The sequence below is a fragment of the Mesoplodon densirostris genome, chromosome 1, assembly GCF_025265405.1.
Source record: "Mesoplodon densirostris isolate mMesDen1 chromosome 1, mMesDen1 primary haplotype, whole genome shotgun sequence".
Lineage (NCBI taxonomy): Eukaryota > Metazoa > Chordata > Mammalia > Artiodactyla > Ziphiidae > Mesoplodon > Mesoplodon densirostris.
The window spans coordinates 8,173,683-8,190,572 of record NC_082661.1 but is presented as its reverse complement, the minus strand read 5'-3'; the positions used below and the strand labels follow the sequence as shown (position 1 = coordinate 8,190,572).

Here is a 16,890-nt window from a genome sequence, read left to right as displayed (position 1 = left end):
AGGTAGGAAACCAAGAGTAAGGTGCTCCGGGCAAAGACGTCACGGATGGGGGTGTGGGAACCCCAAGCAATCCAGGGTGGCCGGGTTTAGGGCCGTAGAGGAGGGGAAGGTGGGGAGGGAGGTTGGGGGTGCTTTGGATAACAAGGAACAGGGTGCTGAGCGCAGGTCTCCTAGTCTCTCCTGGCAAAGCTCCTGGGAGCAGGACTCAGCGTCCTCTTCATCTCTGCATGCCCCCCTCTCCCATCACACGCACACACACACACACACAGACACCCTACATACACACACACCACACACATGTACACACACATGCCAAGCACAGTCACATAGACACAACCCACACACACATGCATACATACACTCATATACAGTTACAATCTCGAACACATACACACGTGTTCACACACATACACCATCGCCCACAAGCATGGACACACAATACACAAGTCACATATACTTGCACACACATCCACAATGCACACTCACACATCACTACTCATGCATCCACATGTGCTCTCTCTCTCTGACACACACACACACACACCCCATGCAGCCCCACCAGCACCCTCCCAGCCCTAGCATGTGGCTGGTGCTCAGTCAGCGTTGACTGCATTGATGAAACATTAAATCAGGGGAAATTGTGTTTGGGGATCCTTTTTTCCAATTAATCTTTCCAGTTGTTTAACATCAGCTCCTAAGGAATTCGCTGTGTGTGTTCAGAGCCCTAAACTCGTGCTTCTCAAAATTAGAGAAAGATCGGACTTCCCTGGTGGTGCAGTGGTTAAGAATCCGCCTGCCAATGCAGGGGACACAGGTTCGAGCCCTGGTCTAGGAAGATCCCACATGCCGTGGAGCAACTAAACCCGTGCGCCACAACTACCGAGCCTGAGCTCTAGAGCCGGTGAGCCACAACTACTGAGGCTGTGTGCCGCAACTACTGAAGCCCACGTGCCTAGAAGCCCGTGTTCCGCAAAAAGAGAAGCCACCAACCGCAATGAGAAGCTCCCACATCACAACGAAGAGTAGCCCCCGCTCACCGCAACTAGAGAAAGCCCGTGTGCAGCAACTAAGACCCAACGCAAACAAAAAATTAAGTAATTTTTTTAAAAAATTAGAGAAAGATCATTTCTCTTTCCCGCAATTGCATCTGAACTGACCATGCTTTAGGAGATTTTTTTCATGAAATATAACTCTTTAAATCAGGCCATGTCTAAGTCTTATACTTTACTTAAGCACTTGGGTGAGGGGGAAATATAAAAGATTCTCTCCAAGCAAAGCACTTCTCCACGTTTGGGGGTGATCCTTTTAAGGAAAGGGGAAAGTATTGGGAAAACAGTCCATGGTTCAACATCCACCACTTTACAGACTGCAGCTTCCAACCACCACCCCAAACGGAGCCCTGGGAATGGCACACCCCAGGGGTGAAAGCATGGCTGAATTTGTTCAACTATGTTTTCTAAAGAATAACCCCCAAACATGCATTATTTTGTAATAAGTCGAAGGTTATTTTTTCAAGGAGGAAAGAGACAATCCTGTTGACACAATAGATGCAAAGAGCTTAGCACCATGCCTGGCAAGAAGAAAGGGCTCCGTAAATGGTTGTTGTTTTGTTTTGTTTTGTTTTCTGGGAGGGAGCCTGCTTTCTGAGTAATCGACATCCTTGATAATTTGATGCCCCTCCCTGGACCCCCTCAGAACACTGCTCTGAGACCAGCTCTGTAGGCAGAAGGCTCCAGTCTCAAGAGCGCCCGACGAACCCCACTGAAGAGGGAGGCTTTCCACTTACCCCATTCTTAAACCACCGCTTCAAGACATGATGAATCCCCAGGAAAATGGGCCATTTCAGAAATACACAATTCTGGCTTAATATCCGCCTCAATTGCCTGGTGTGTCCCCTTTACGACAAGATCCCTCCAAGCCTGCTATCTCCTATTAGAGTGTTACTCTTTATTTGATTTCCAAATTATTCTTCATGTGTCACCTCTTACCTTGAGCCATTTTCTCCCCCCAGTGAAATCTTGGCACCCAAAGCAGTTCTCAGAACTAAATTAATTATAAAAGCATATTAATATCATCTGCATAGCAATGAAATTAATTTATTCAATAGATCCAAGAGGAAGTCATCAATTATGCCCGGTGACTGTAGCATTTTGTGTGACAGCATTTACAATTCTTACAAATTTTAATATTTCATCCAGCAAGAGTTGCCATAAATATCATGTGCTGTGCAGCCTTGATTTATGAATTAAGTGGACCCTTTAGATGCCACTAGTGTTCAAATACTACACATTTTATTCTTATCAAGTCTGTGTTCTTTGTGGGGGGAGCGTTTTATCCTTCTATGAAAAATAAGGATCTCCATTGTTTTAGGGATGACCTCTCCCCTCAATAGCGTCTACCCTGGGACATATACACATTTCTTAGACGTGCTTCTAACCATCCAGGTTAAATTTCCCAAGACATGTTATAAACTCAATACAATGGAAAGTTAGCTGCACCCTCATGTCAAGATCTGAATATATCTAAGGGTTGCTCAGTCTCAGAATGAGTAAGGATTCAAAGAAGCACAGTGTGGTCTTCACATGCGCTTCTCAAAGCCCTTTTGAGGAGATCCAGCTCGCTATACAGAGCAATTCTTATCCAACTCCTCCTTCCACTGCATTCTTCTAAGTCACCCACAAGACCCACAGCCAGCCAGAAATCCTCTCTCACTGTTCCCTAAAAGTCCCCAAGAAAAGATAGTTGACATATATCTGACAAATAAATTGTATCCCAGCGATATAAAAAATGCCCACAGGGGGAATTCCCTGGCAGTCCAGTGGTTAGGACTCCGAGCTTTCACTGCCTAGGGCCTGGGTTCAATCCCTGGTCGGGGAACTAAGATCCCATAAGCCATGCAGTGTGGCCAAAAAAATAAAATAATAAAAATAAATAAATGCCCACAAAGGAGGAGGCCCAAATGGCCACTAGGCAGGCGAGAAGGGGCCCAGCTTTAGGAGTCCTCAGGGATGTGCACCTTAAAACCAGCGAAATTAAAACCAAACACACCCACTAGACTGACTACCATGAAAAAGACAGAAAATGCCAAGTATTGGCAAGGATGCAGAGCAACTGGAACGTTCACACGCTGCTGGCTGGAGTGTAAATTGGTACCGTTTGGAATGCCTCTTGGCAGTATACACCAAGCTGAGCATATGCATTCCCTATGACCCAGAAATTCCACTCCTAGGTAAATACCCAAAGGAAATCAGTCCATATGTTCACCGAAAGTCAGGTACTAGAATATTCGTAGCAGCTCTATTCATAAGAGCCCCAAACGGAAAACTACAAAATGTCCATTAACGGGAGAATGGAATAAGGTTGCCCAATAAAATACAGGACACCCAGTAAAATTTGAATTTCAGATAAATGACAAATAATATTTTAGCAGAAGTATGTCCTACACAGTAATATTACCCAAAATGCTCTACTGCTGTGCCTGGATGACGTCACAGACATAATGATGAACAAAAGCCTAAGAGAATTCAAACTGGGTATTTCTATTTATATGGTATCCAACAACAGGCAAACTCACCCCTGCTATTAGAAGTCAGGATCGTGGGGGGATCGGTAGCTCCTGGATGAGGACACAAGAGACATTTGGGGAGCCTGAATGTTCTGTTTCTTGATCTGAAACACAAGAAACAGATGTGTCCACTCTGTGATGATTCATCAAACTGTACACTGTGAGACATGTTCACATCACATTGTATAGTCAACATACTTTATAAGTACGTTTCTTATCCACTTCTTATTCAGGCAGAGATTATAAAAGTTTGTTGCAAGTATCCAGATCAAGATTTGTGTTTCAGAAATGATCGGTGTTCACAATACCTGCAGGGGAAAAAAAACCAAACTCAAGTATGAGCACTCTTTACAATTAAAAGAATATTTTTATCATTTTCAAATTTGTTTTGGCTCTGTCACAAATTAAAGTGCTTGGAATGCTGTAAAAAAAAAAAAAGCTCACAGCAAAAAGTATTTGTTGTTTATCCAAGGTTCAAATTTAACAGAGTATTCTGTCTTTTATCTGACAGCCTTATTCCATCCTCCTGCTAATGGACAGTGTGGTCATCAACACATATCATACATGTATTTTATATGTCAATAAAAGTTATTTTAAAAACTTCACAGAACACTGTGATCAGTATGGATCCTCCCATTTTTTTTCCCTAAGAATGGAGGAGGGAAATGTCAGTGGGCAAAGTTGGAATTTTTAGTGGGCTGGGAGGGGGTCAGAGTAGAAAACAGGACTGCAAATACTCACGTGGTAATAATTTTTGTAACACAGAACATTAATCTTTTAAAGACCAGAGATACGACCCCAATTTCCACCCTGTTAGGATTTAAATTCAAGTTGCCTACTAGGTACCTTCAAACTTCATCTGTTTTTGTAGAAGGAGGACGGGTGGTGATCAGTCAAGCACATTATTTGTGTCCCTACCCACCTCCCCCAACAATAACAGACCGCTGGCCTCTAAACAGTCATTAAGGAAATGGTGAGGACCCCCAACAAGGTTGAGAGGGACACTGAGAAGCGCAGCTCCTTGTTAGATGTACCCATTCAAGTGGAGACAAAACACAAAGCTGAGAGAGAGGAGTGAAAAGTCGACTGAGACACTAGATCCAGTCCCAAAAGACAGCCCAGGAAAGGCAGTGGAGGGCAGTGGTTAGACTCAGCTCCAACGTTCCTGACCACGGGCCCTTGAGCACATCACCAACCATCTGAGCCTTGGTTTTTTTCAACTGAAAAAGGGGGATAATGATAGTATCTACCTCACTGGGTTGTCTTAAGAATTGGGTGAGAGGATGGGTGGCAGATTATATTATCCTAAAGTGACCACAATGCATTTCCTCCTCCATATGCTCCTCTAAAACTTGCCACTCCCCCATCAAGGTGGAGTCTAATTCCCTTCTCTTGAATCTGGGGGAAGCAGAGAGCTTGTGACTGGCCTGTGACCAATAGAAGGTAGCAGAAGTGATGCTGAGTAAATTCTGAGGCAAGGTCATACAGAGCAGTTCCCTTCCCCTTTGTTAGCTGGTATACTCCCCCTTGGAACCCTGGGCCTCCATTAAAGCCCAGCTACCTGGAAGCCACCATGCTGTGGGGAAGCTCAGGCCATGTGGGGAGGCCACACGTGGCTGCTCCAATGGACAGCCCCTGCTGAGATGCCAGCTAACAGATGATATCAACTACCAGAAGTGAGTGAAGACACCTCCAGATGATTCCAGCCCCCATCTTTTAATACTCCAGATCATTAGCCCTTGAGTCTTCCCAGTTGAGGTCCCAGATATCAGAGAGCAGAGACCTGTCATTCCTGCCATGCCCTGTCCAAATCCCTAACTCACATCCATAAGCAAGATAAAATGATTGTTTTAAGCACTTAAGTTTGAGGCGGTTTGTCATAAGCAATAGCAACTAAAACATAATGTCTTGTATCGGTTAGCTCTTGCTGCATAACAAAACACTCCAAATTCAGTGGTTTAAAACAACACACATGGGGCTTCCCTGGTGGCACAGTGGTTAAGAATCCACCTGCCAATGCAGGGGACATGGGTTCAAGCCCTGGTCCAGGAAGATCCCACATGCCGCGGAGCAACAAAGCCCGTGCGCCACAGCTACCAAGCCTGCACTCTAGAGCCCACGAGCCACAACTACTGAAGCCTGCATGCCTAGAGCCCGTGCTCTGCAACAAGTCACCGCAATGAGAAGCCCATACACCACAACGAAGAGTAGCCCCCGCTCACCGCAACTAGAGAAAGCCCGCACGCAGCAATGAAGACCCAATGCAGCCAAAAATAAATAAAATAAATAAACTTTTTTTAAATTAAAAAATACACCCACATTTATTTAGCTCACAATTCTGTGGGTCAGTGGGCAGTTCTGGTGATTTGGGCAGTATCAGCCAACCTCTCCTGGGCTCACTCATGTGTCTGTGCTCAGATTGTGGTCGGCTGGTGGCTGATGATCTAAAATGCCTCACCTACATGTCTGGCAGTTGGCTGAATGTCAACCAGGCAACAGATGTAACTGAGCCATAGGACTCTCATCATCCAGGAGGCTGGCCTATGCTTCTTCACAAGGAGGCAGGGTTCCAGGAGCAGCAAGAGAGGACCAGCCCACTGTGTAGGCTCCTCAAGTTTCTACCTGCAGCACGTTTGCAGATGTTACATTGGCCAAAGCAAGTTCATGGCCAAGTCTAGAGTAAGAATGAAAGGCTCCCCACTAAAATCTGGAACAAGACAAGGATGCCCACTCTCACCACTTCTCTTCAACACAGTATTGGAAGTCCTAGCCTCAGCAATCAGACAAGAAAAAGAAATAAAAGGTATCCAAACTGGAAGGGAAGAGGTAAAATTGTCACTATATGCAGATGACAGGATACTACGTATAGAAAACCCTAAGGACTCCACACAAAAGCTACTAGATCTAATAAGTGAATTCAGCAAAGTAGTAGGATACAAGATTAACATTCAGAAATCAGTTGCATCCTTTACACTAACAATGAAATATCAGAAAGGGAATGTAAAAACAATGCCTTTTAAAATCACACCAAAAAAAAATTTTTTTTAAATACCTAGGAATAAACCTGACCAAGGAAGTGAAAGACTTATACACTGAGAATTATAAAATGTTAATAAAGGAAATAAAAGAGGATTCAAAGAAATGGAAAGATATCCCATGCTCTTGGACTGGAAGAATTAATATTGTTAAAATGGCAACACTACCCAATCAATCTACAGATTTAATGCAATCCCTATCAAATTACTCATGACATTTTTCACAGAACTAGAACAAATAATTCAAAAATTTACATGGAACCATAAAAGACCCAGAAGGGCTAGAGCAAGCCTGAGAAAAAACAAACAAAGCAGGAGGCATAAATCTCCCAGACTTCAGACAATACCACAAAGCTACAGAAATAAAAACAGTGGTGTGTCTCCTTCCTGACTGTCCTCTGTGGTTTGTCTGTGAGAAATGCTGATAGCAATATGTCTTCAGGAAATGCCAAAATTGGGCACCGTGCCCCCCAGTTCAAAGCAACTGCTGTAATGCCAGATGGTCAGTTCAAAGATATCAGCCTATCTGACTACAAAGGAAAATATGTTGTGTTCTTCTTTTACCCTCTTGACTTCACCTTTGTGTGCCCCACAGAGATCACTGCTTTCAGTGATAGGGCGAAGAATTTAAGAAACTCAACTTCCAAGTGATTGGTGCTTCTGTGGATTCTCACTTCTGTCACCTGGCATGGATCAACACACCCAAGAAACAAGGAGGACTGGGACCCATGAAAATTCCCTTGATATCTGACCCCAAGCGCACCATTGCTCCAAACTATGGGGTCTTTTTTTTTTAAATAAATTTATTTATTTATTTGTGTATGGCTGTGTTGAGTCTTCATTGCTGTGCGCGGGCTTTCTCTAGTTGCAGTGAGTGGGGGCTACTCTTCGTTGTGGTACACGGCTTCTCATTGTCGTGGCTTCTCTTGTTGCAGAGCACGGGCTCTAGGCGTGCAGGCTTCAGCAGTTGTGGCACATGGGCTCAGTAGTTGTGGCTTGTGGGCTCTAGAGCTCAGGCTCAGTAGTTGTGGCACACGGGCTTAGTTGCTCTGCGGCATGTGGGATCTTCCCGGGCCAGGGCTCGAACCCGTGTCCCTTGCTTTGGCAGGCGGATTCTTAACCACTGCACCACCAGGGAAGCCTAGACTATGGGGTCTTAAAGGCTGATGAAGGCATCTCATTTAGGGGCCTTTTTATTATTGATGATAAACGTATCCTTCGACAGATCACCATAAATGACCTTCCTGTTGGCCGTTCTGTGGATGAGACCCTGAGACTAGTTCAGGCCTTCCAGTTTACTGACAAACATGGGGAAGTGTGCCCAGCTGGCTGGAAGCCTGGCAGTGATACCATCAAGCCTCATGTCCAGAAGAGCCAAGACTATTTCTCTAAGCAGAAGTGAGCACTGGGCCATTTTAGGGCCAGGCTGCAATAGGTGGCCATGAGAGCAAAACCTCTTTTGTACTATTGTCATGCTTAAGACACAAGACCTTGCACTCAGCCAAGATGTGGTGTGGGACTGGACAGGCCTTTCCTGCAGGGGTTGGGGAAGCCAGCCTTTCTTCCTCTGGAGGGAATGGCCTGAGCTGTATTATGGGGCAAGCAAACTGATGTGTATAGTAGTAGGGTATCACTTTTGGTCTTTTGTAGTTCTATTAAACTTGAGCTGAGACCTTAAAAAGAAAAATCAAAACATTGTGGTATTGGTACAAAAATAGGCATACGGATCAATGGAACAGAACAGAGAGCCCAGAAATAAACCCACACACCTACAGTCAATTAATCTTCAACAAAGGAGGCAAGAATATTAAATGGAAAAAAGTCTCTTTACAAGTGGTGCTGGGAAAGTTGGACAGCTGCACGTAAATCAATGAAGTTAGAACATACCCTCACACCATGCACAAAAATAAACTCAAAATGGCCTAAAGACTTAAACAGAAGACATAAAACTCCTAGAAGAGAGCATAGGCAAAACATTCTCTGACATAAATCGTACCAATGTTTTCTTATGTCAGTCTCCCAAGGCAATAGAAATAAAAACAAAAATAAACAAATGGGACCTAATCAAACTTACAAGCTTTTTCACAGCAAAGGAAACCATTTTAAAAAAACGAAAAGGCAACCTACGGAATGGGAGAAAATATTTGCGAATGACGTGACAGACAAGGGCTTAATCTCCAAAATATACAAATAGCTCATACAACTCAACAACAAAAACACAAACAACCCAGTCGAAAAATGGGCAGAAGACCTTAATAAACATTTCTCCAAAGAAGACATACAGATGGCCAGTAGGCACAGGAAAAGATGCTCAACATCACTAATTATTAGAGAAATGCAAATCAAAACTATGAGGTACCACGTCCCACCAGTCAGAATGGCCATCATTAAAAAGTCTACAAATAACAAATGCTGGAGAGGGTGTAGAGAAAAGGGAACCCTCTTACACTGTTGGTGGGAATGTTAAGTTGGTACAGCCACTATGGAAAACAGTATGGAGGTTCCTCAGAAAACTAAAAATAGAATTACCATATGATCCAGCAATCTCACTCCTGGGAATATACCCAGACAAAATTGTAATTCCAAAAGATACATGCACCCTTATGTTCATAGCAGCACTGTTCACAATAGCCAAAACATAGAAACAACCTAAATGTCCATCGACAGATGAATAGATAAAGAAGATGTGATACATATACACAATGGAATACTACTCAGCCATAAAAAAGTATGAAATAATGCCATTTGCAGCAACATGGATGAAACTACAGATTATCATACTAAGTGAAGTAAGTCAGAAAGAGAAAGACAAACACCATGTGATATCACTTACATGTGGCATCTAAAATATGACACAAATGAACTTATCTACAAAACAGAAACAGACTCATAGACGTAGAGAACAGACTTGTGGTTGCCAAGGGGGAGGGGAGGAGGGAGAGGGATGGACTGGGAGTTTGGGGTTGGTCGATGCAAACTAGTATATATAGGATGGATAAACAACACGGTCCTAATGTAGAGCACAGGGAACTATACTCAATATCCTGTGATAAACCATAATGGAAAAGAATACAAAAAAGAATGTCTGTATGTGTATAACTGAGTCACTTTGCTGTACAGCAGAGAGTGGCGCAACTTTGTAAATCAACTATACGTCAATAAAAAAACAAAAATAAAATAATGCAGTAACTTAAAAAAAAAAAAAAGGTGGGGGGGCTTCCCTGGTGGCGCAGTGGTTGAGCGTCCGCCTGCCGATGCAGGGGACGCAGGTTCGTGCCCCAGTCCGGGAAGATCCCACATGCCGCGGAGCAGCTGGGCCCATGAGCCATGGCCGCTGAGCCTATGTGTCCGGAGCCTGTGCTCCACAACGGGAGAGGCCACAGCAGTAAGAGGCCCACGTACTGCAAAAAAAAAAAAAAAAAAAGAATGAGAGAGCTCCCAAAGTAACATGGCAAGGAGGTGTGAATCTGGGGGGAGGGAAAGAACCACAGCCATGTTTGCAGTCTGCCACGTGCTGACACAGAGACAGCCTCTAGCACGCGTTGGTTGTCCATGTGACCTAAAAGACACAGGGTCTGTGCTGCTCTGCACTCCCTGGATGTAAGCTCAACGCACCTAGAACACAGGGTGTCTGAGAGCGGTGGCTGGGGATGAGGTGGGAGAGACAGGCAAGGAGCTAGGTTCAAAAGGCATTCACGGGCTTCCCTGGTGGCGCAGTGGTTGAGAGTCCGCCTGCCGATGCAGGGGACACGGGTTCGTGCCCCAGTCCGGGAAGATCCCACATGCCGCGGAGCGGCTGGGCCCGTGGGCCATGGCCGCTGATCCTGCGCGTCCGGAGCCTGTGCTCCACAACGGGAGAGGCCACAGCAGTGAGAGGCCCGCGTACCGCAAAAAAAAAAAAGGCATTCACCCCTGACTCCTCAGGGACAGACACAGCGGCAGAAGGGCAAGAGTCTGGGAGTCAGACACGCCCAGGTTTAATTCCAGCTCTGCCACGAGCCCCTGGGAGGCCCCTTGCTAACCACTAAGGTCCCCATCTTTCATAAGGGATAAAAGTATCTACCTCTTAGTGCTGCAGGGAGGATGAGATGAGGCCAGGTGCCTGGCATGGAGCATCATGGTGCCGCCGGAAGAGTTGCAGCTTGGCTGTCATCAGGCCCCAGGAAGCTGGCTGAGGTCTCTTCGTGCCCACTGCGTGACAGCGGCTGGAAAGACAGAGCCAGCTGAAAAAGCTCCCCAGCCAAAGCCTTCTCAGAGGCTTGTTCCCCAAACTCCCCGTGATTAGGCTACAAAAGACTGGTACAGCTGCTCACCAAGAAATAATTGGTGCCATATGCTTGTCTGAGGGTCAACCTGTGCAAATTGCAATCATTCAGATTCCCGCACCTGCCAGCCCAGCAGGTCCATAAAGTTGTGCTTACGTATGCATTTCTCAAAGGCTCATGCTGGGCGGTGCTGCTGGTGTGACTAGACGTTCCGCAGGGAGCCAGAGCCCGGGCGTAGGCCCAGCTTGCAGGTTAGACATCCAAGGAGGAATGATGCACTTTCCAGGGGCCGCAGCCCAGATTGGGCGCAGGAGGAAGATTGTCCTGCCGCAGAACGCTCCCAGAAGCCAGGCTGCGCATGCCAAGGGGTACACATCACACACGAAAAAGCACTCACCTATCAAACCCCTTACCCAATGGCATGCCACCGTGTCACTCACGCGAAGGTGCCATCTACCCTGGCATTGCTGCCCTAACCGTTGCCAGGCCAGTTGATTCACCCTCCCAGACAAAGAGAGTGGGAGAGGTGAAGGTATTCCTGGCAGAAAGAGTGCCATGTGAAGACACATGGAGTTGCACAAGGGCCTGGGACACCATGAATAAAGTGGGAACGTTAAAATTCGTCTTGTAGACATTAAGGGGTCAAGGGAACTTTTTAAGCATCAGTGTGATGACCAGGCAGGCAGATGGGTTTCAGGACCATCCTCCCGGAGATGGTGGAGGAAGGAGAGGCTGGACACAGGTGACCAGTTCAGAGATTTCCATAGCCCAGGGGAGAGCTGCTGGGGGCAAGGAGAGGATGGAACAGACTCAGGGGGGGTTTCCGGGGTGGCATCAGCAGGCCACGTGACCGAGTGGACGTGGACGTGGGCGTGGGGAGGATGGAGGGTTGGGTTGACTTCATGTTCGGGCAGATGGGGGCCGTTGCCCCAGCCAGAGGGCACAGGGGGAGGAAGGGGTCTGGGAAGAAGCCGGTCTCAGTCTGAAACGGTTTTTTCAGTCCGAGAGGCTTGTCCATCACCTCTCCTGTGCTTGCTGGGAGGGCAGGCAGACTCCACTTCCCACCTCTACAGCTGAGGCTGTGGGGAATCGCCGGTGTCCCCACGGGAATGCTGGAAAGGAAGTCCCCATGGTTACTGATGAACAAGGAGGCCCTGGCAACAGGGTCAGGGGACCACGACGGGGCCCTGCGGGGGCACATCTGAGGCTGAGGGTTCGCTGTGCCGGAGGAGCCCCTCCACCCACTAAAGATGCCTGTCTCCCCTGGCTTCTGACCCTCCAGGCCTAAGCCCCTGGCACAGCAGACACCTCCAAGTCCTGCCATGTCCCTCCCGCTGTGACCGAAGCCAGTCTCAGGCCCAGACCTCCAGGCCACGCACACACTTCCACACCCCATCCCCACAGGTGAGCATGACACAGAGCTGTGAGACAGGTTATTTTTGAAACCCATTTGCAAGGTAGATTTCTCTTAAATGCCACAAAGCAAGGCAAATCCTATAGATTTATTTTCAAGGCAACGCAAGAACCATATAAGTTCTCTGAGTACATGTGTTCACGGCATCACTTTGCTTTACCTCATGGTCCTGCACATTCAGACTGCAGTCGCCCCGACCCAAACCATCATCAGCCCCAGGAAGCATCCGCCGGGTACCCATGGGACAGGAGACATGGGGGTGGGGCTGTCACAGGCATTGTGGGGGCCCTCCGGTACCCCTGGCAGTGACAGGCTCCAGACCCTTCAAACAGAAGGTCAGAGTCTGGGGGGCTGATTCTCAGCACTTGGACTCAGACCGTGGGAAGGGCCACTGTCCACCTTGGGGTCAACAAGCTGGGACTGTCTCACCCAACAGCCCGCTGTTCCTCCCCTGGGCTCCCCATCTGCACGAAAGGTGCCTCCCCCCACATCCAGGGCGCAGCCTGCGAGAAGGGAGGGAGGCTTCCCCGCACCACTGTTCCCCTCCACCACTGCCCCTCTTTGTCTCCGGTTCTGGGATTCCACCCTCCTGAACTTCTCCCCTCCATCCCCCACCTTCCTCCTCATCTCTCCCACCTAATATCTGCTCCAGGCATCCCTGCATGGCTGACCGGACGGGCCTGCCTGAAGCACAGTGTATCTGTCATGCTCTCCCTCATTAGCCTTCTGTGGCTCCCACTGCCTACAAAGCCAAGCCCACACTCTTCAGTCTTGCCCGGCCTGGCCCCGCCACTCACGCCCCCAGGTCCTCGGACACTTGGCATGGACTTCGGCTCTCAGGTCTTTGCTCAGAGTGGGGTCCCTTCCCAAGTGGCCTGTCTTCTCCTTTACCACCTCTGAAATGTCCTCGTCCTGGACACGTCCTCCCTGAATTCTTCTCTGATCCCGAGGAGTCCTCCCTGCCTCTGGCTCCCCCATGTCCTTGCCTGTGCTCTGAAGGTGCTCACCCACCTTGTGTTACAGCCTTTATGTTTGCCACCTCCTCCTATCCTGTGAACTCCAGAGGGAAGGGAGGCCTTCGGTCTTTATCTCTGAAGCCCCCTTGATTAGTTGAGGCAATGTTAGCTGCTCTCACAGATAAGCCCAGAATCTTGGTGACCTAACAGAGGAACAATTAACATCTCACTCACTCACATCCAATGTCGATGTTCCTGGCCCGGTGGCCTTCCACAGGCTCCTTCAGGGACCCGGGTTCCATCCACCCTTAGAGTCCTCTCTCTAGAGATAGCACATCTGGTTTGAGGGGTTTGTTCTTACTGTGGTGAAAATACACAGAATAAAATGTACCCTCTTAACCATTTTCAAGTGCACAGTTCGGGGCGGGTAACTGTATGCACACTGTTGCACCGTAGTTCTCTAGAACTTCTTCATCATGCAGCGCTAACAGCACCCATCAAAAGACTCCCTTCCCTGCCCCCAGCACACCCACTTGTTAACCCCGTCAGCTACTGACGTGTGTCACTTCCACTCACATTCTGTTAGCACGAGCTCACTACGTGGCCACACTCTGCGGGGCTGCAGCCAGGGGGTGGGGAGCAGCTTCCCACAACGGGGCTGCCCTGCAGGAAGGGAGCCCAGCCTCGCACACAGGTGAGGCCGAGACAGGTGTGTGCTGTACTGAGCGTACACAGAGGGTGGAGGAAAGAGAGGCTTCGGGGAGGGAAGGAGGGCGACGGTTCCTGCTAACATCTCTGGGCACCTACTGCATGTAAAGTGCAGAGCTGGGTGTGGTCACACACATGAGAGCCACACGGTGCCGGGCAAAGAGCCAGACAAAGTCGGTCCAGATTCCTGGTCTCTGGGCTCTGGGAGCTAATGAACTCGATGATCGCATGAGGTGAGATGTGATGTGCAAAGGGCCTGGCACACAGGAGGCACTATTATTATTTACCATACACAGTCCTGCAATGGGGAAACCCAGTCTCAAGTCACCTGGGCCACTTGTCCAGTTAATAAGCGGAGGGGCCAGATCTGCACTCACACCAAGACTGCATCCAGCTCCCTGAGGCGTCCGTGAGATGCCCTCTGACCTCCCAGCTCCGGCCTAAAGAAGATCAGAGAGCGGTGCCCCGCTCACACCTCATGACCTCCCTCCCCTGACCTCTTGCTGGTAAAGCCCTGTGGTATCTGCCAGATAACGCCAACTCCCTCTACATCCTTTTAAAGGAGCTCCGCCTAACAGTTCTCAATACAAATACTGCAGAGCCTGGGCTGAGATCTGCTCCTTGTGTCCTTGCCCAGCCTCCTTTCACCCAGCCCTGCCTGCCAAGCGAGTCCACTGCTGACTCCATCCAAGATTTATTGCCAGTGGCCCCTCCACGTGTACAGTCTCCCAGCGCCCAACCTGCAGCGGCAGCCCTGTCACCTCCCCTGTCAAATCCTCCCGCTTCGGGCTGGTGCAGCAGACAGGCTCACGGAGGAGCATTCAGAAGCGCCGCAGCAAAAGAAAGCAAATCTGAGCTCATGTTGCCAAAGGCCAGCCACACGCCTGGCCACGGAGGTGCCCTGGGGAGATGCATGGGCTGCACGGCTGACGGGAACAGGACCCTCTGAGCTGACCCAGCATGAAGCCCAGCATCAGCAGGCATCACCAAGTCCCCGTCCTTCCTGCTGGCAGCTCCCTAAATGCTGTAGATGGTCAAACAGACATTGACACCTCCTCCCCCTGCCTGGCACGCAGCAGGTCTTAAGCTTCAGAGAGATGCGGAAGAGGGCAAAAATGTAAAAACCGCTCCTTCCTGCTTGGAAAAGGACCTGCGTTCATGAGAACCTTCTTACCTCCCAGGCACAAGGCCGCTCATCACGGAGAAATGTTCATTTGTAGTCAGTTTCTGATACTCCCGGAGCTCGCTTTCAGGTGTTGGGGGGCCGCGTGCGTTTGAGAAGGCACCTGCCCACCACTCTGCTTCCCGGGCCACGTCTGCGCTGTTTGATCCTCAGCCAGCGAGGCTGCGAGGCTGGCAGGAGCCGTGGGCAGGACGCCTGCCACCCTCGCACCCCCTTCCGGGCCGTGCAGCTTGTGACTGTTTGATGCATCGCCCTCTTTCATCTGCACCGAGGTGCTCGGCCGAGTGAGGGGCAGGTGGAATCACTGGCGCCCCAGCCGAGTGTCAGGAGGGAAATAAACCCCGTTGCTCTTCTTCTGCAGCCAAGTCGCTGGCAGGCGGGGCCCGCCACTGAGAGGCCCCTGCCCCAGCCGGCACCCACATGCATGCCCGGCTGGAATCTCCCCTCTCCCTCTGCCGTCCTGGAATTAAGGCAGGACAGCTGTCATGTCTGGGTTCTCAAATGTATAATCCCAGAAACCTGCCTTCATCCTTCCAGCTGCCTTCATCCTTCTAAACGTGCCGTGTTTGTTCCAGGCTCTGCAAGACTGGGCCCTGTCCAGAGGCTGCTGATGCTCGGGCTGAGGCGGCCTCCAGGACACACCAGGGATTTCAGTCCCAGAGTCAGGGCCCCCTTGGTTCCGTGCTTCTGATGCCCCAAGCCCCACAGCAGAGCCTCCCCCAGGCCCGAGGCCATGGGCACCAGGAGAGAGACTGTCAGCAGCGAGGACCATGGAGAGAGGAGGGACAGAATTCCATCACCTGGGCTGGGGAGGAGGGCCAGGACCCAAAGCACAGCAAGACACCGGGCTCCTCGCTGCTCCCCGAGATCCTCGCCTACTCTCTCCTGCCTCTAGGCCTGGCAGAAGCCTCTCCCGCTACCTCGGACACCCCTCCCCTCCTATTTCACATTGCTCTTTGCCATAGGCCTTTCAGGTCTCAGCCTGGGTACCACTTCTTCCAGGCAGCCCTCTCTGACCACCGCCAGACAGGGACAGGTGCCCCTCCCTTCTCTCTCTCAGCTCCTTGCATTTCGCGCCCCCCATGCTGCCCCGGTCACTCTGGGAGGGAAGAGCCTGTTGGTTTTTCTGTTTCCCTCTCCAGGCTACGAACTCCACGGGGCCAGTCAGGGATGTGGTCGGCCTGTCACAGCCCCTGACATGCCACCTTCATGGATATCTGCTGCCTGGGAGAAAAGATAAAAAGCGTACAGTGAATGAATGAATGTCGGGCTCATCCGTCCTTCCTAAGAACCGGTGTCGCCCAAAACCCCAGATCATGTTGCTCCAGAGGTGAGCCCTAAACACCTGAGTGGCCCAAGCTTCTCTCCTGTCCCAGCTGCCCTGGCAGCGGGTGGGGCCCGGCCTCAGCCTGACTCCTGGGCTTCCAGACCTTCCAGACCAGTGCCCCACAGAACTGGAGCCTTCCATGACCGCGGGCCCCGCTGAAGCTGGCCCTTGCTCAGGCCCGGCCTCTCCTCCGACAGGAGTTGGCTATGTGCCTGGTGCCCGGATGTTGCCCCCCAGGCCTTATTCATTTCTTCCTTCATTCACTCACTCACTCATCATTTAAACCAGTTTGAGCTGGCTTTTTTGGTTCTTGAAGTGAAAAGCCTTAACTGATTCTGCCTGAATCAGCCTTCAGTGGAGTCAGCCTTCACTCTCTGTGTGGACCCCCAGCTCTGGACTCATTCTCACATTGGTTTGGATCCCAAACAGAAGCTCTG

The 16,890-nt window shown here is 49.6% G+C and overlaps 1 long non-coding RNA gene and 1 pseudogene across 1 annotated transcript in view; one reads left to right on the top strand and one right to left on the bottom strand.

The window, feature by feature from the left end:
* LOC132488698 (uncharacterized) overlaps positions 1-16,890 on the bottom strand; it is an 85,178-nt gene that overhangs the window by 14,703 nt on the left and 53,585 nt on the right. The window contains exons 4-6 of the long non-coding RNA XR_009531802.1: positions 10,664-10,805; positions 3,764-3,873; positions 3,575-3,669 (exon numbers count right to left, since the gene is read on the bottom strand). This is a non-coding gene — a long non-coding RNA (uncharacterized LOC132488698). The remainder of the gene's footprint in view (positions 1-3,574; positions 3,670-3,763; positions 3,874-10,663; positions 10,806-16,890) is intronic.
* On the top strand, positions 7,033-8,027 carry LOC132488597 (peroxiredoxin-1-like; annotated as a pseudogene).